This window comes from Neofelis nebulosa, chromosome 5 (assembly GCF_028018385.1).
Source record: "Neofelis nebulosa isolate mNeoNeb1 chromosome 5, mNeoNeb1.pri, whole genome shotgun sequence".
Classification (NCBI taxonomy): Eukaryota; Metazoa; Chordata; class Mammalia; order Carnivora; family Felidae; genus Neofelis; species Neofelis nebulosa.
The window spans coordinates 118,727,638-118,743,317 of NC_080786.1; the positions used below are offsets into that span (position 1 = coordinate 118,727,638).

The 15,680-nt window shown below is 39.5% G+C and overlaps 1 protein-coding gene and 1 long non-coding RNA gene across 2 annotated transcripts in view; one reads left to right on the top strand and one right to left on the bottom strand.

Moving 5' to 3' along the window:
• The window catches only part of CSNKA2IP (casein kinase 2 subunit alpha' interacting protein), a 262,755-nt gene that overhangs the window by 196,019 nt on the left and 51,056 nt on the right, over window positions 1–15,680 (bottom strand). The gene's annotated exons all lie outside the window — the stretch shown is intronic.
• LOC131512676 (uncharacterized) lies at window positions 1,891–13,688 on the top strand. Its single transcript, XR_009262239.1, has 3 exons — window positions 1,891–2,077; window positions 2,448–2,563; window positions 12,833–13,688. It is a non-coding gene; the product is annotated as an uncharacterized LOC131512676 (long non-coding RNA).

A 15,680-nucleotide genomic window follows, 5' to 3' on the forward strand; every position in this document is an offset into this window, starting at 1 on the left:
GTCTCTGTCCATGGATTCCCGAGAGATTTATGTGGGGATCCACACTCAGAATAAAGACACCCAGAAGGAAAGTAGCAAGCACAACACAGTTTATTAAAGCCAAAATACATTCTCCAGGTGGGAGAGCTGGCAGGTTCCCCCAGGGAACCAGCCCCTAGGTTGTTTTGCGGATTGGATATGATTGGGTCTCTCCAGGCTGGGAGGAGCAGTGACATACAGTGGCGTGGTCTCCAGTGGAGGCTGCTTTCAGTCACTTGGGTGACTCCCCCCTCACTTTGGGAGGGACACTTTTTGACTCTACAAGATTTACACCTACCCTTCAGGCAGGCTTTCTCTATGGCGGGGCTATCCCTACAATGCAAATGTATTCTAATGAGTCTAGGGGTTACCATGGAGGGAAGAGGTGGAGGAGGGAAGGGAGCCCAAGCTTCCCTCTTGTGGCTCTTGGTCTGTCAGCCCCAGAGTCTTGGAAGGCACAAGGTCAGGATGTTGAACTCCTGACCAGGAATAGGTTGGTCAGAAGACTTAAAATGTAGCTTTTTTTTTTTTTTTTTTTATTACCTTCTCACCTCCAGCTCAGGTTTTTATCATTCCCCGGCTCTGCCTCAGGGCGTTCCTTCCACTGCTTTGGTCTAGCTTCTACCTACCAGGCATGTGGCCCCAGAACTTGGGTGTAAAAAAACAATTTCTTTGAGGTTCTCTCAGGGAAGAATTATTAAATTAGAATTATTAAATCCTGTTTATAAAAACATTGAATTTACACTTGAGAATTAGAGAGAGAGAGAGAGAGAGAGAGAGAAATTGTTGATAATTGAGAAACTTTTATAGCAAGTTGATAGAGTATTTTATGCCTGTTGAACAAAATTTTTTAAGTGGAGGACTATATTTAAATTTTCTTCTAATTAATTTATATTGTATTTTACAAAAGTATCAGCCCATGACATTTTTTTTTAAAGGCCGGGGGAGTGTGTGGAGGGATGGGGGTAAAAGATCTGGACTTCACCAAAGACAGTTTGAGAAGCTCAGTTCTAGCATACACCAAACACCTAGTCTGGCTTTATGTCTACCCAATTGTCATTAGCATTTGTTTCAATCTACTGATAAACTTCTGCAGGTGAATGCAATCCCATTATACATCTTAGTAGGTGCTATGAATTGTAAATGGAATCCAATCCTGATCTCCAGGTATACAGCCCATCTCACAAGGGCTAATCAGTGTTGTTCAAGTTGTAACTCTAGCCCTGAGAAGCAATAGTCATCACAAATAACGGGATTAGGGGATCTATTCTTGAAAAGAAAAAAAAAAAAAAAAGTTAAAGTTCTTTTCATTCTAAATGACTGCTGAGCGATGTCAATCTCACCCACTCAACTATTTTTCCATGCTGCTACCGCCTTTTGTCTCTACTGCTCCCTTTTCTGGCTTTATTCTCAGGTAGCTAAACCTCTCAATTAGGGTAAAGACAATTTTTATTCTTACTAAATCTTTCAGGGGAGGCTTCCAAGATGGCAACATAGGAGGCCTCTGAATGTCCCTCCTTTCAGGGATACACCAGATACATTGCTACACAGGGATCAATTCCCTCCAGAGAAATCCAGAAACTAGTTGAGGGCTCGTACACATCAGGGACTGGGAAAATACATCAAAATCGGTAGGAAAGACTGAAATCCACGTTCACCACAAGCCCCTGACACAGTGCCTTACAGTCAGAAGAGAACCCCAACTCCCAGCTTGTCCCTAAGGAGCAAAGGGTTTGCACTCCACATACAGTGCCCTCAACTTTTAAGGTTATCTCTAAGACACAGGCTCCAAATCTTCTAACTCTGACAGTATTCGCAAGTTTCACGGGACCGGGACCGTAGTAACAAAGTAGCATTTGTGAAACAGGCCTGTGAGCAGTCACCCTGCTATCCCCCCAGACACAGGGAGGAGGGAGCAGACAAAACCTTCCTCTGCCACTTGTTCCCTGAAGGGATTTTGACCGAAGCATACCGAAGCAGCAGCTGCTGCAGGGCTGACTGCTGATTAGCCTGCACCTACGTGTGGACTAGGGGTCCTCTCTGAGGCCCAGAAGAGCAGGTGAGCACTTCCCCCATTTTCTTTCTGGCTCACTCCAAGGATAAAACCAAGTCACCAGCTTCATCCTAGAAGGAAAGAGCTTGCCCACACATCGAGAGCCCCAGCTTTGATAGCTGCCACCCTAGGGACGGGCCCCAACTGTGACAGCCAACAGGGCTTGCATTCATGAGTCCCACAGGACTACAGGACACAAAGAAGCAGTTGTTAGATATATGAGCATTCCTCCCAGCTACCTCTTCCAGCACAAAGAGAGCGGGCAAAAACACCCATCTCCCAGTTTTTCCCTGGAAAGGGTTTGACTACATATTCTCCCAGCGGCTGCTGGAGGGCCAGTGGGCACTAAGCTGCTTCCCTCTGCTCACTCCAACAGTAAAACCCAGTCTCCTGCTTCTCCCTGGAAGAAGATGGATGGAACGAACATTTATAAATGGAAAGAATTGGCGTGCCTGGGTGGCTCAGTTGGTCAAACATCTGACTTCAGCTCAGGTAATGATCTCCTGGTTCGTGAGTTTGAGTCCAACATGGGGTGAGCACCAGCCCTGCTTTGGGTGAGCACAAGCCCCACTTCAGGTAAAAACACTTCTCTCTCTCTGTCTGTCTCTCTCTGGCTCTCACTCTCGCTCTTGCTCTCGCTCTCTCTCTGCCCCTTGCTCACTTGCGCCCTCTCTCTCAAAAAAATTAAAAAAAATAAATGAAAATCATTACAAAATACATATTGGCTATACAACGTAACAGAATAATGAAATAATGTAGTTATAACAAATACATTGCTTTTGACTAAAAAAATAAAACTGTCTTTTTAAATGAATAGTATCAACATCTTGAAGTTCTATAGCGATCTGTTCCATGCCTTAATTTTAATTAAAAAAATGAATAGAATAATCGAAACAAAGAATCAACATTAATCTTTAAATCAAAAGGATTTACAATGAGATTATAATTAATTACATGCCAAAAAATATCTTATTGAATAGGGTGGTGACCTCAGTTACTTTGTTTAATCACTAGAACAATTCAATCTCCAAATAAGAATTTGGATTGATTCCAAATATATCCAATTAAGATTATCAATTCACTAAGAACAGTGACAATAAACCTCAAAAATAAACTCTTTAAAAACTTTTCTTTTTGATTAATGTATCTGCTCCAATTTTTATTAGTACTTAGGTCCTTGAGGAAAACCATCTTGGCAAGAGGACTCTGCTGTCCCCAGAATGCCTGGGGGCAAACATTTACATAAATAATTGTGTTGATTTTCTATTCTATTACTGAGTACATCAGTCGTCACCCATTAGACCCATTTACAACAGACCAAAGTAAAAAAATGCTGTTCTTGTTATATTGAATACATTCTGGAAAGTGACAGATTTTAACAGATTTTTCTCCTATGGATTTAGAAAAAGGATTTAGAACTTTTATATTTACCAACATGCATGGTTACATGTTTCTAATTCAGACAGTGTTTATCTCTCAGGTTCCACAACAAAACCATGAGTGGTCTAGACAATACTTGTATTGCCAACTGATTATAATTCCTTTCTCTGAATACCTACAGGACAATTACATAGAGATGATTCAGAACGTGAAATCGTTCCTGGTATCTTATATATGAAAATGTGTTTTCATTTACCACATTTAGCAACTTTCCACTTAACATTTTAGTGACCTTGAAACTATGCAAAGACATTTTATTTTCTCAAATGTCTATCTTTTTTCACATGAAATGACAAGTGCTTCCTTAGTATTCTAATTGCTACAAAATGCTGAATCCACTAAGAAGGTTTCCAAGGAACTCCTTTCAATGAACTTCAGGAGGAAAACTAAAACAAGCCTTCTCTAAACAAGACTGGGGGGAAGGAAGCCAGTTTATTCTCCTTATCTTTTGTGGATACATATTGTATACCTTTGGATATGCACCTGCTTTTTGTAAATCATAATGTCCATAACTAGTCAGAAAGTGAATATTTCTTGAGATCACCCCAATGCACAGCACCGTCTCAAGATGCACTGACATTCAGCTTCTCCCCAGAATTCTGCCAAAATCTTCTCTTTGACTTTAGCTTCAGCCTTGATCTTTGGACCATCATAGAGCTAAAGAACTACTGGCCTTCCTGAAGTTGTGCATAATCAATGACAGGTACTTGATAAGTTACCAACATATCTAATCAGTATAACGATGTCAGTAATATAAATAAGACGTGCCATTCAGATTTATCGTCATGCTCTGAAAATTTACATTCAAATATAGATAAAAGCATATTAGGTATAACCTGAACAAAAAAATTTTATGTGCCCTATGTGTTGAAATTCTGCCACTCAGCTGAACTACAATCCATTATTATTACCAAAATTAATTGCAGAAATAATAAGCAGTGTTAACAGATGATAAATTTGTTTTAAAGGGGTTAAGAAATATCCGATGGTTGAATAAAAATAAACTGAGAGGTACATCAGTATTAGGAGAGAGTCCCTTAATGAGATAAATTTAGGAAAAAGGCATTCTTTTAGAGACAAGATATGCTTATAATATATAAATAATAATAATACAAAGATCATTAGTAAAGATTAGAATAACATGGCGTTAGTCTGACTGATCATATAAAGGGAGTCACTATAAGAATATGAAAATAACGAGTGTGATACAGGAGCGATGGCTTATCTGAATCAAGTAGGAGCTGGGAAATAAAGGTCTACCAACATGAAGCCAAGAGATCAACAGCAGTTACTAACGAGGTCAGCCTGGAGCACGGGTGTATGGAGAAGCTGCAGCTTGCAGGGAATTTTGAGAAACCACTGTCACTGGGACCACAAGTGATAGCTCCTAACTCAGTCTACAAAGTCACCATGGCTTAACACCACGATTTCTCAAGAACGGGCTCCCCCTCACCTTCATCTTCCACACAAATTACTCTCAACAGGAAACTCTAACCAGAACCTTACAACAAAGAAGATTCGGAAAAGTTTGGTTCTCAGACTAAGGCGGGAGGGTCTTGGTTCCAGGGGAAGAACAGACAACCCACCACTATCACACTCCAATCACAGTAGAATCGGTTACAGTGTAAGCAGTTAAAACATGAAAGAAAATAACCTATAAGTTATATTTAGTTACCAGTTACCTAATCCCATAGAAGTTGTAAAACTTTCAAGACAAAGATTCTGCCAAGGAATTTTCATAGTTTATGAGGATAAATTAAAATCAGAATATCAATTTTGCCACACAGACATTTTACAAAGAGGAAAGTATCCCAAATCCTACATAACAACTCTCAGAATACATCATCTACCAGCTAGACATAATGAAGAATATAAGCATAAACAAAAGGAGAAAGGGTTAAAGAAAAATAGTTTTCCCAGGGCACATAGGTGGCTCAGTCAGTTGAGTGTCTGACTTTTGATTTCGGCTCAGGTCATGATCTCATGGGTTCATGAGATGGAGCCCTGCATCATGGAGCCTGCTTGGGATTCTCTCTCTCTGTCTCTTTCTGCCCCACCCTTGCTGGCTTTCTCTCTCTCTCTCAAAAATAAATAAATAAACATTAAAAAAAGAAAAATAGGTTTCCCAAATTACATTTTGTTCTCACTAATCAAAACTCAAAATCATAATTTTATAAGAATACTTTAAGATTTGTCTATGAGGTTAAAAATTAACCTAAAACTAATTCCAATGATTGTTATACACTTACTGAAGGAAAAGGCTATTTTAAGATTTGTCCCAAGTTCATTTTAAAAAATGTAACTAAAAACATTTTCCTGAGTTATATTCTGCTGAATATAAAATTACTAATGATATTACTAAATATGTCAGTTGAAAGCAACTATGCATTAAGCACCTCAAACATGTGGCCAGAGTGACTAAATGGGCATCCAGTAGCTGAGGAGTTGGAGAAATTACCATTCCAGATCCACAGTGTCAAACTCTTTTTTTTTTTTTTTTTCAAGATTCTATTCTTTAAGTAATCTCTACACCCAATGTGGGGCTTCAACTTAACAACTCTGAGATCAAAACTCTCATGCTCTACCCACTAAGTCAGCCAGGGACCCCCCACAATGTCAAATGTTTAATATTTGACTCCACAAAATTCTAATAATCATGATATAAAATAATTTTTAGATAAAATTTTAGATCTAGTCTTATATTTCATAAGTTCATTCTATTGTGGTGATATTTGCATTTGGCCTTGGCTTTGGGTAATTATTGATGTAATCACTCCATCATTGAGCATGTGACAAAAAAAAATTGCCTTTTACATTATATCTCTAAAATCATATCAACACAGCTCAATTAGATTTTTTTGGTGTTTTATGTAGATATAAATGTCCTACACTCTTTTTGAAACAGAATTATTTCTTTAAGGCCACTACCTTCATAACACCTTGCCCTTGATCACACAGCCAGAACTTCCTACTTTCTGAATTCTCTTTTGTTGTAATTATTTATGCCTATCATCTCATCTCTCCTACTAATCTGATGGTGATTCAATGGCAAGAACTTCTGCTTTTTTTCTTTTTTTCATCCCCAACAGGAGTCATGAATCAGCAACTTCCATGGCAAATTCACTCTGCAAATACATTTGGTGTGGTTGACACATTGCATTTGCGTGCATGCACACATATGTGTATGTGTGTTCGTGTTCCCCAAAGAGTTGTTCTTTATGTATATTCAAGGAATTGTGTAACCATCATCATGATCTAATTTTAGAAAATTTTCATCACACCAAAAAACAAAAAACCAAAACCCCACAAAAAACAAAAACAAAAAACTGCACCCATCAACAGATACTCTCCACCCCTGCTGTTTGCCGTAGGCAAACATCAATCTGTTTTCAATCTCTGTAGATTTGACTATGCTGGCTATTTCATAAAATGGAATTCTACCATACGGGTTTATCTGTTACTGACTTCTTTCATTGAGCATAATGTTTTCAAGATCCACCCATGTTGTATCATACTTCAGTACTTTACTATTTTATATTGCAAAATAATATTCTGCGTATTGATAGACCACATTTTATTTATATATTCATCAGTTAATGGACTTTTGGGCTATTTCCACCTTTTGGCTATTATCAATAATGTTGCTATGAACATCTGTATACAAATTCTTGTCTGGACGTAAGTTTTCATTTCTCTTGGATATGTACCTAAGAGTGAAACAGCTGAGTCATATGGTAAGTCTATCTTAACCTTTCGAGAAACTGCCAGACTGTTTTACAAAGTGATTGCACCATTTTACATTCCCACTACCAGTGTATGAGGGGTCCAATTTCTCCAAGTCTTCACCAACTTTTGCTATGTCTGACTTTTTTTTTTTTTTTGATTCTAGCTATCCTAGTAAGTGTGAAATGGTATCTCACTGTAATTTTGATTTTCGTCTCTCTAGTGATTAATAATGTTAAGCATGTTTGTGCTTATTAGCCATTTATGTATTTTCTTTGGAAAAAATGTCTATTCCAGTTCTTTGTCTGATTTTTAATTGGATTTTCTTTTTTTTTTTTTTTATTAACGTTTATTTATTTTTGAGACAGAGAGAGAGCATGAACAGGGGAGGGGCAGAGAGAGAGGGAGACACAGAATCGGAAGCAGGCTCGAGGCTCTGAGCCATCAGCCCAGAGCCCGACGCGGGGCTCGAACTCACAGACCGCGAGATCGTGACCTGAGCTGAAGTCGGATGCTTAACGGAGCCACCCAGGCGCCCCGGATTTTCTATCTTTTTTAATGCTAAGTTGTAACAATTCTGCATATATTTTGGATACCTGGTCCTTACTAGATACATGATTTGAAACTATTTTCTCCTATTCTGTGGGTTGTCCTTTAATTTTCTTGGTATTGTTGGCAACACATTTTTTTTTTTTTAATTTTGATGAGGTTCAATGTATCTAAGTTTTTCTTTTGTCATTTATGCTTTTGGTGTCATGCCTAAGAAAATATTGCCTAACCCAAGGCCACAAAGATTTACTCCCATATTTCCTCCTAAGGGTTTTAAAAGTTTTAACTCTTTCATTTAGGTCTATGATCCATTTAGAGTTAATTTTTGTGTATTATGTGAGACAGGAGTTTAATGTCCTTCTTTTGCATGTAAATATCCAGTTAGTTGTCCCCAGCTTCATTTGTTGAAAGATTACTCTTTCCCTATTGAATCGTCTTGGCACCTTTGTCAAAAATCAATTGACCAAAACGTGAGGGTTTATTTCTGTACTTATGCCAGAACGACACTGTCCTGAGTACATACCTTTGTAGTAGGTTTTGAAATCAGAAATGGGTGTCCTCAAACTTTGTCATACTTTTTCAAGATTGTTTGGGTTATTCTGGATACTTTGTATTAACACAGGAATTTTAAGATTAACTTGTCATATCTGCAGAGAAGTCAGCTGGAATCTGGGGAAGATTACCGTCTTAGAATATTAAATCTTCCAGTACATTAGCATGTGGTATCTTTGCATTCTTTAGGACTTCTTTTCTTCCTTTCAATGATGTTTTTTAGTTCTCCTGTGTAAGTCTTGAATTTCTTTTGTTAAATTTATTTATACACATTTATTCTTTCAGATGGTATTGTAAACAGAATCATTTTCTTAATTTCATTTTCAGATTGTCCATTACGAATGTATATAAATACAATTGATTTTTGTATATTGATTTGGCATTCTGTAACTTTTCTGGAGACTCATTTATTAGTCTTAATAGTTTTATTTTTAGTAGATTCCCTAGGACTTTCGATATAAAAGATTAGGGTAACATTTGCAAACAGAGATAGCTTTACTTCTTTCCAATCTGGCTGAGTTTTATTTCTTTTCCTTGCCTACTTACCCTGGCTCAAACCACCAATATAATGTTACCCCTCCCCAGTGCTCTTGTGTGCTTACACACACACACACTCTCTCTCTCTCTCTCTCTCTCTCTCTCTCTCAAAATAAGTAACAGTTGTACCTGTTAGAATAGTGCATTACCTCAAACGAGTGAAGAAAATGCCCAATAAGTGAAACGTATTTACAGGAGGGAAAAAAGAGAAATTTTCAGAAAGTAAAACAAGGGGTCCCTGGGTAGCTCAACTTGATTTTGGCTCAGGTCATGATCTCACAGTTCATGAGTTTAAGCCCCACATCCGGCTCTGCGTTGCTGGTGCAAAGCCTACTTGGGATTCTCTCTCCTTCTCTCTCTGTCCCTCCCTCATGCACTTGCTCTTTCTCTCTCTCTCTCAAAAATAAATAAACTTAAAAAAAAAAAGTAAAACAATCTAGCAGTCACTGAAAATTTTCTCCCTTCTTTAAAAAAAAGGAAAAATCCAAAACTTTGAAGGTAATTTTTCCCCCCTTTGGAAAAAGAAATCAGTTCCTAGCCCCTACCCCCCGCCTAAGGAAGTGAAGCTGCCACTACCTAACATTTCTATTGTTTCACTAAAAGGTAGATAAAAGTGTAATAAGGCTTCTATAAGAAGGTGGATTAGAGGTTGGAGAGAGACAGAGCTCACCCAGCTAATTCCCTAAGGACAAACATGGCCTGAGGGAGTCCAGAGGACCTGGCCCTTAGACTCTCAGGCAGAGTCCTGCTCCATCTCTTCTATATAGCCACTGTCCCCTTGAAAACTGACAAGGGGATACAGTGGAGGTGGGACATTTCAAAGATGGTCTTAGCTCTGCCCCCACCCCCACCCACCCCCACCCCGGGCTACCTGACTTTGTAGTTGAGTAGTGAGTTCTAGGCCAAACTCCAGATTTCACCTCCAGCCAACACCCTCTGGTAAAAGAAAAGAGGAAATTCCTTTCCTCACCCTTTGGTCCAACAAAGCCATAGTAGAAGAGAGAGGGCCAAGCCAGCTCGAAAGAAGGAAAGCGTGGAACCCTAGGGCAAGGAAGCCAGAAAGGGAGGACCTGAGGCACACCCAGCCCAACTAATATGAGTGGGGGATCCTGTCAGGACTGCCTAATCCCTACAGACAAACTTTTAGTGGCACAAGCCTTAATCATGTCTCCTCCAGGCTGGAATTCACACCTCCATGCAGGAGTTCCTGCCCTTGGTTCTAATCTTATTGTGAGGATTGAGGGAGTTAATCCATTTACACCAGGACCATCCATCCCCTGTGGTGATTCAAAACACAAGGCCCTGAAGGAGCTTCTAGCTATTTCATTAAAGGAGAGGAAAAAAAAAAATCTTTCTTTTCTTTTTTCCTGTGAGTCCAGATTCAACCGTATTAGGGTGCCAGAAATGGCTCCATCACCCTGTGCACCAAGTAGGTACAGAAGCTCAAGGACAACTGGGGCATTTGCCCTCAGTCTCTAAGTCTGTATTTAGCCATTACCCACTCCCTCTCCTGCACCTGGTCAGAGAAGCCTTATGCAACCAGAGGAAAGAAACTGAAGTCTTCAACTGATGTTCCTCTAAGTCTAAATATAAGAGGAATCTTTTGTATCTAAACCATCAAGATATTTGAAAGGGAAATTGCTTTTATGTCCCCTGGCATTGGTACAGATTTTATTTTTTTTTTTCAATCCTCCTATAATTACTGTGTCAGGCTGTGCTGTTTTCCTTCTACTAGTTTTCAACAAATAGGCAAACAGTTGCATAGTTTCAATGTCAAAGCTACTAGGATTTCCTCATAAACACTTCAGGGGAAAGAAGTGTTTCTTCAGGGGAAAGGAGATCCCCCACCCCTAGATGAGAGGTGGGAGGAGGAGACAGTTGACTCCAGGCCCCAGCTTCTTTTGTCAATCAGGAGGCTCAAGCTGTCCCTTTGGCGCTCTGTGAGGTGGTCAGAGAGCACTGCAGGATCCTACTTTTGGCAGGGGGTAATCTGGGGTGGGAGGAAGGGAAGGCACCCTTGAGAAGTATCCGATGCCTCTCCTCACCATTTTACCATTTGAGTAGACCCTTGCTGGTAAGATTTCAAGTGAATACAGTTTTCTTAAACAAGCTACTAGGACAATTCTCATATTGCCTTTACTGTTCAGTTTCCCAAACATGTGTTTGAAATTATCGTTTCATTCCTCAGGGACAGGACAAGTTGTTCACTGTAGATTAGATACTTGAAACACATTTGTTTTACCTGAGTCACATCTTTATGGAAATTTTCCCAGGACTGAATTTGCAAGAAACCATGACTGGCATTTATCATAGTTATTAAGCATAATGAAACCCAAACCGATATGAATTCATCTCCTACAACAGCCTCTGAAGGTCCAGGTTGTGAATACTGCTTAGAGCTGCAACCCAATTACTATCCAAGATTCCAGTTGAGGGAAGTGAGTTAAGTTTATCTCAAAGTCTTATAAGTTCAATTGGTCAGTTTCTGCTTCATTTAAGATATCTCCAAAACCATTTAATTTTAAGTCTTTAAAGATTTTACTTTCAAGAAAAGAAAATGATCAGTGCTATATTTAATGAAAAATATTGTCATTCCAAAACATGTTACAGAATTATATTTCAGATGGAGAACTGGATGAAAACGGTCAAAAGGTACAAACTTCCAGTTTTGTTTTTTTTTTAATGTGTATTTATTTTTGAGAGACAGAGAGACAGAGCGTGAGTTGGGAAGGGGCAGAGAGAGGGAGACACAGAATCCGAAGCAGGCTCCAGGCTCTGAGCTGTCAGCACAGAACCCAACGTGGGGCTCAAACTCACAAACCGCAAGATCATGACCTGAGCTGAAGTCAGACACTTAACTGAGCCACCCAGACGCCCCCAAACTTCCAGTTGTAAGACAAAGTACTAGATGTAATGTACGTGACGACTAGAATTACCACTACTTTATGATATATTTAAAAGTTGTTAGGAAGAGTACATCCTAAGAGTTCTCATCACAAGAGAAAAACCTCTTCTGTTTTGTAACTATAATGAAACAATGGATATTAACTGAACTTATTGTGGTAACCATTTCATAACATATGTAAGTGAAATCATTATGCTGTATACCTTAAACATATACAGTTCTGTATATCAAGTATATGTCAATAAAAATGGGGGATGTGGGGGAAGAATTATATTTCACTATTTAAGCAAAACCCTATAAAGGAATGGAAACCCCAAATTCTGACCCTAGCCAAAACTAGATACACTCTAAAGCAGGGTTTCTTCTTGACATTGCATTATTGACATTTGGGGCCAAATGATTCTGTGTTGTGAGGGGCTGCCTGTGCACCATAGATGGTTAGCAGCATCATGGCCTCTACCTAGGGATGCTAATTACATCCCCTGTCCAGTGTGACAATAAGAAATACCTCCAAACATTGGCAAATGCCCATGAAGGGTCAGAATCACCCACAATGGAGACCTCTGTCTAAAGAAAGAATAATACCAAGATTATCTCCAGGTAGAAGTCAGATCATATGTATGAATGATATTCCAGTTAAAAGGCCTAACCTGCAATAAATCCTACAGCAGGCACATCCAACAGAGATGGGTCATTTGTCGAGTCTGGACTGTCCCTCCCAAGTCTAACTTCATCTTCCATGAACTACCCCCAGGGTGGTACAAACTTAGGAAGAGGATGTCATTCCAGATCCTCTCCTCCAAGGGAATCAACAGACCTCAGGAAAGGTAGGGAATATTGACCAAGATAAGTACACTTGTTTCATCTGATGGATAAAAGCTCTTCTCCAGACCAGAGGTTGTTCTCACCCTTAGCGTTCGTGGGCAAAAAAAGTGCATATTCATTATGTGACCTAAAACTGGATACCCACACTTTGAATCTTTTTCATTCATCCTACAGATATAGTTATTCACAGTGGGGTTTTTTTTGTTTGTTTTTGTTTTGTTTTTTTTTAGGTATCCTACACTGTACAATGTGCTCACAGCCACAAGGTAAAACATCAAAAAATTGTCACTACCTGGAAGGAGCTAATGATCAACAGATGAACTAGTCTGGTTTCCTTTCAGCACCACAGAAGCTAACTTCCATCTTCCACGGCCCTTCTGTGGCAGATCCTGGCCTCACCCAGGGGAGCATATATATTCCCATGGCAGTTGTCTGTTTACTTGGAAAGGCGAAGTTTGTTTTTCCAACATCTAAGTCTTGCTTGAATTGACCCCACAGGTCCCTTAATCCCACTAAGCTATTCTGATCATGTGCTTATTTCAACTCTTGTCACTGCTAACGAGTGATTCCCTCCCTTCGCACCAATTTTTTGGTTCATGTTCTTGTGTAACAGTGAGCGTAGAGAGCTTAAGAAAAGTTATAAAAGGAAATGTTCATAATATTCAGAATTGAGTCTTAGATTGCAAATTCCCATTTTGAACAGTTAAATATTAGAAGTACTGTGTTGAAAAGGATTCTCTGATGGAATGAAACACGGGTTAGGTTTCTGACATGTACAGAACGCTATGGGAGCTCAGATGAAGGAGTTCTTATCTCTGCAGAAGACGTAAGGGACGGTCTTCTAAAAATACAACATTTCATAAAGTTCCAGTTCCCTATTTGTGACCGGAGAACATTCCAGGCAGGAGGAAATGCATTTGCAAAAAGTTCCAGCAAGTTCCAGCAGTAATTCAAGGCATGTGGGTTGGGTTTAGGGGCAGGCTGAAAATATTGTGGAAAATAGGGCTGGAAAGTTAGAAGTTAAAACAGAGATAATCCAGACTTTTTGTATGTGTCACTCTGGCAGCAAGCAGTGTCAAGAATAAACTGGAGAGATTTTTTTGTTTGTTTGTTTGTTTGTTTGTTTTCTTGTAATGACCATGTCACTCACCTTAAAGAGAGTAATGCCTTGGGAGAACATTGCAACAGACTCAGAAGCTAATCAGATTTCAACCCCATCTAAATTGATATAATTTCTCATTTACATAGAAAAGAGATAACTAAACAAAACCAGCTCTAATGGCAAGAACTGAGTGTGAGGGTGGTGCTAATTACGAACATGATGGAGATCACGGGTAAGATCTATTAGGACTCTCACTAGATGCCATCACTGACTCTCAGCACCTGACCTGGGCACTAGTGTCATCTCATCCTTGTGTGGCATACTGCAAAAAGACCACAAATTCCACCCATCCTTGAACTGTGTTCCTCTGTGATATGAATTTCCGCTCTTCCTATCAAGGGGTGGAGCCTATATCTCTACCCCTTCAATCTGGGCTTGACCGTGTGATTTGCTTTGGTCCAGAGCATTAGCAAACATGATGTGAGCGCAGCCTTGAAAACAGACCTGCTCTTTTTTGCTGCCCTGACAGCACCACGTGAGGAAGCACGAGTTAGCCTGTTGGACGGTGAGCCACACATTGCCCATCTGGCAGATGGTATCCACCCATCTGGCCAACCTGAGGTGAGGCCTCCCCAGACCAACTAGCCTGCCAACCACTGACGTGTAAATAAAACCACCCTAAACAACCCTTCGCTAGCCAGTCTCTCCAGATCAGAAAGATCTCTGAAGCCAATCCACAGGGTTATAGAAATAATAACTGTTTATTGTATTGAGTCACTATGTTTGGGTGGTTTGTTACATACCAAAAGCTTACTAACAGACCTCAGTGCGATCTTAGGAGATGGATACTAATATTATTTCCAAAATGGGGGGGGGGGGGGGAATGAGACATTTAAGACTTGTCCATAGTTACAGAGCTAATTGATAAAGATCAGGATTTGAACCCAGCTTCTAGATTGGTGCTTCTTTTTGGAGGGGCCGGGGTGTGTTTTGGTGTTTTGTCTGCTTAGCTAGAAGAATCTGCATAGTGTTTTTTTGATTAAGGAAACTAAGATTTTGCTAATACTTTAAAAGAAAATGAGGGTGGGGAAGACTTATGAGAACAAGAAATCCTGGGGAAAAAATAGTTTACCAGGTTTGTCATCAACGAATACACAGGTTAAAGAGAAGAATGATAATTGTATTTTGCAGTGATTGTCAAAAACAGTAACTCACAGCCTATCAGTCAGCTGGGAGACCAGTAGTCCACAGGGGTTTGTAGGTGGTCTACCTGCTGGCCCATAGACCTACTAACATGTATGATATTACAATCAGACATGGATGTACTTATTATATACCTCCATGAAATGTTATCAAAATGCCTCATGGTTTTTATTTCATTCATTCTTTCTTATTTGGTCGTGGCAGGTGAGAGGGATTTATTACCATGCTGCGGTCCCTAGACCCAAAATGTTTGAGACCCACTGCAATCAAGCACATGAAAAGCTCCCCCCAAAAAATCCCAACCTGGTGGAACAAGAAGGTAGAAGTTCGATGATAATTAAAAAGATAGCAGCAGGAATACTGTAACACATAGGCACCACATAGAATGCAGAGTTATACTGTAAAGGTAAAAGGGAGCAAATTTTGATTTATTGAGCTGTAATTCCATTGAGGGTTTCTGGTGACTCCGGCTTCACACTTGTGGTTGTAATATTCCCAGAACCCCTCAATGGAGTGATTTCCTGAAATGCACAGCTGCCTCTTATTTATTTTATTAACTTTACATAAAAACCATGGGAGCACAGCTTTTACGGTATTTGACTATGATTGGCCTTGTCTTTTCAAGTTTGGGATGGAAGGGGGAAAAACATAAAATGAAATGAGAACACCATTTAAAAACTAAAACTTTCAAAGGAGTGATAACTAGAAAGACTTTTTGCTTGGGGTTATAATTTAACAATGAAATTTCCTCAGACTAATATATGATAATTGAT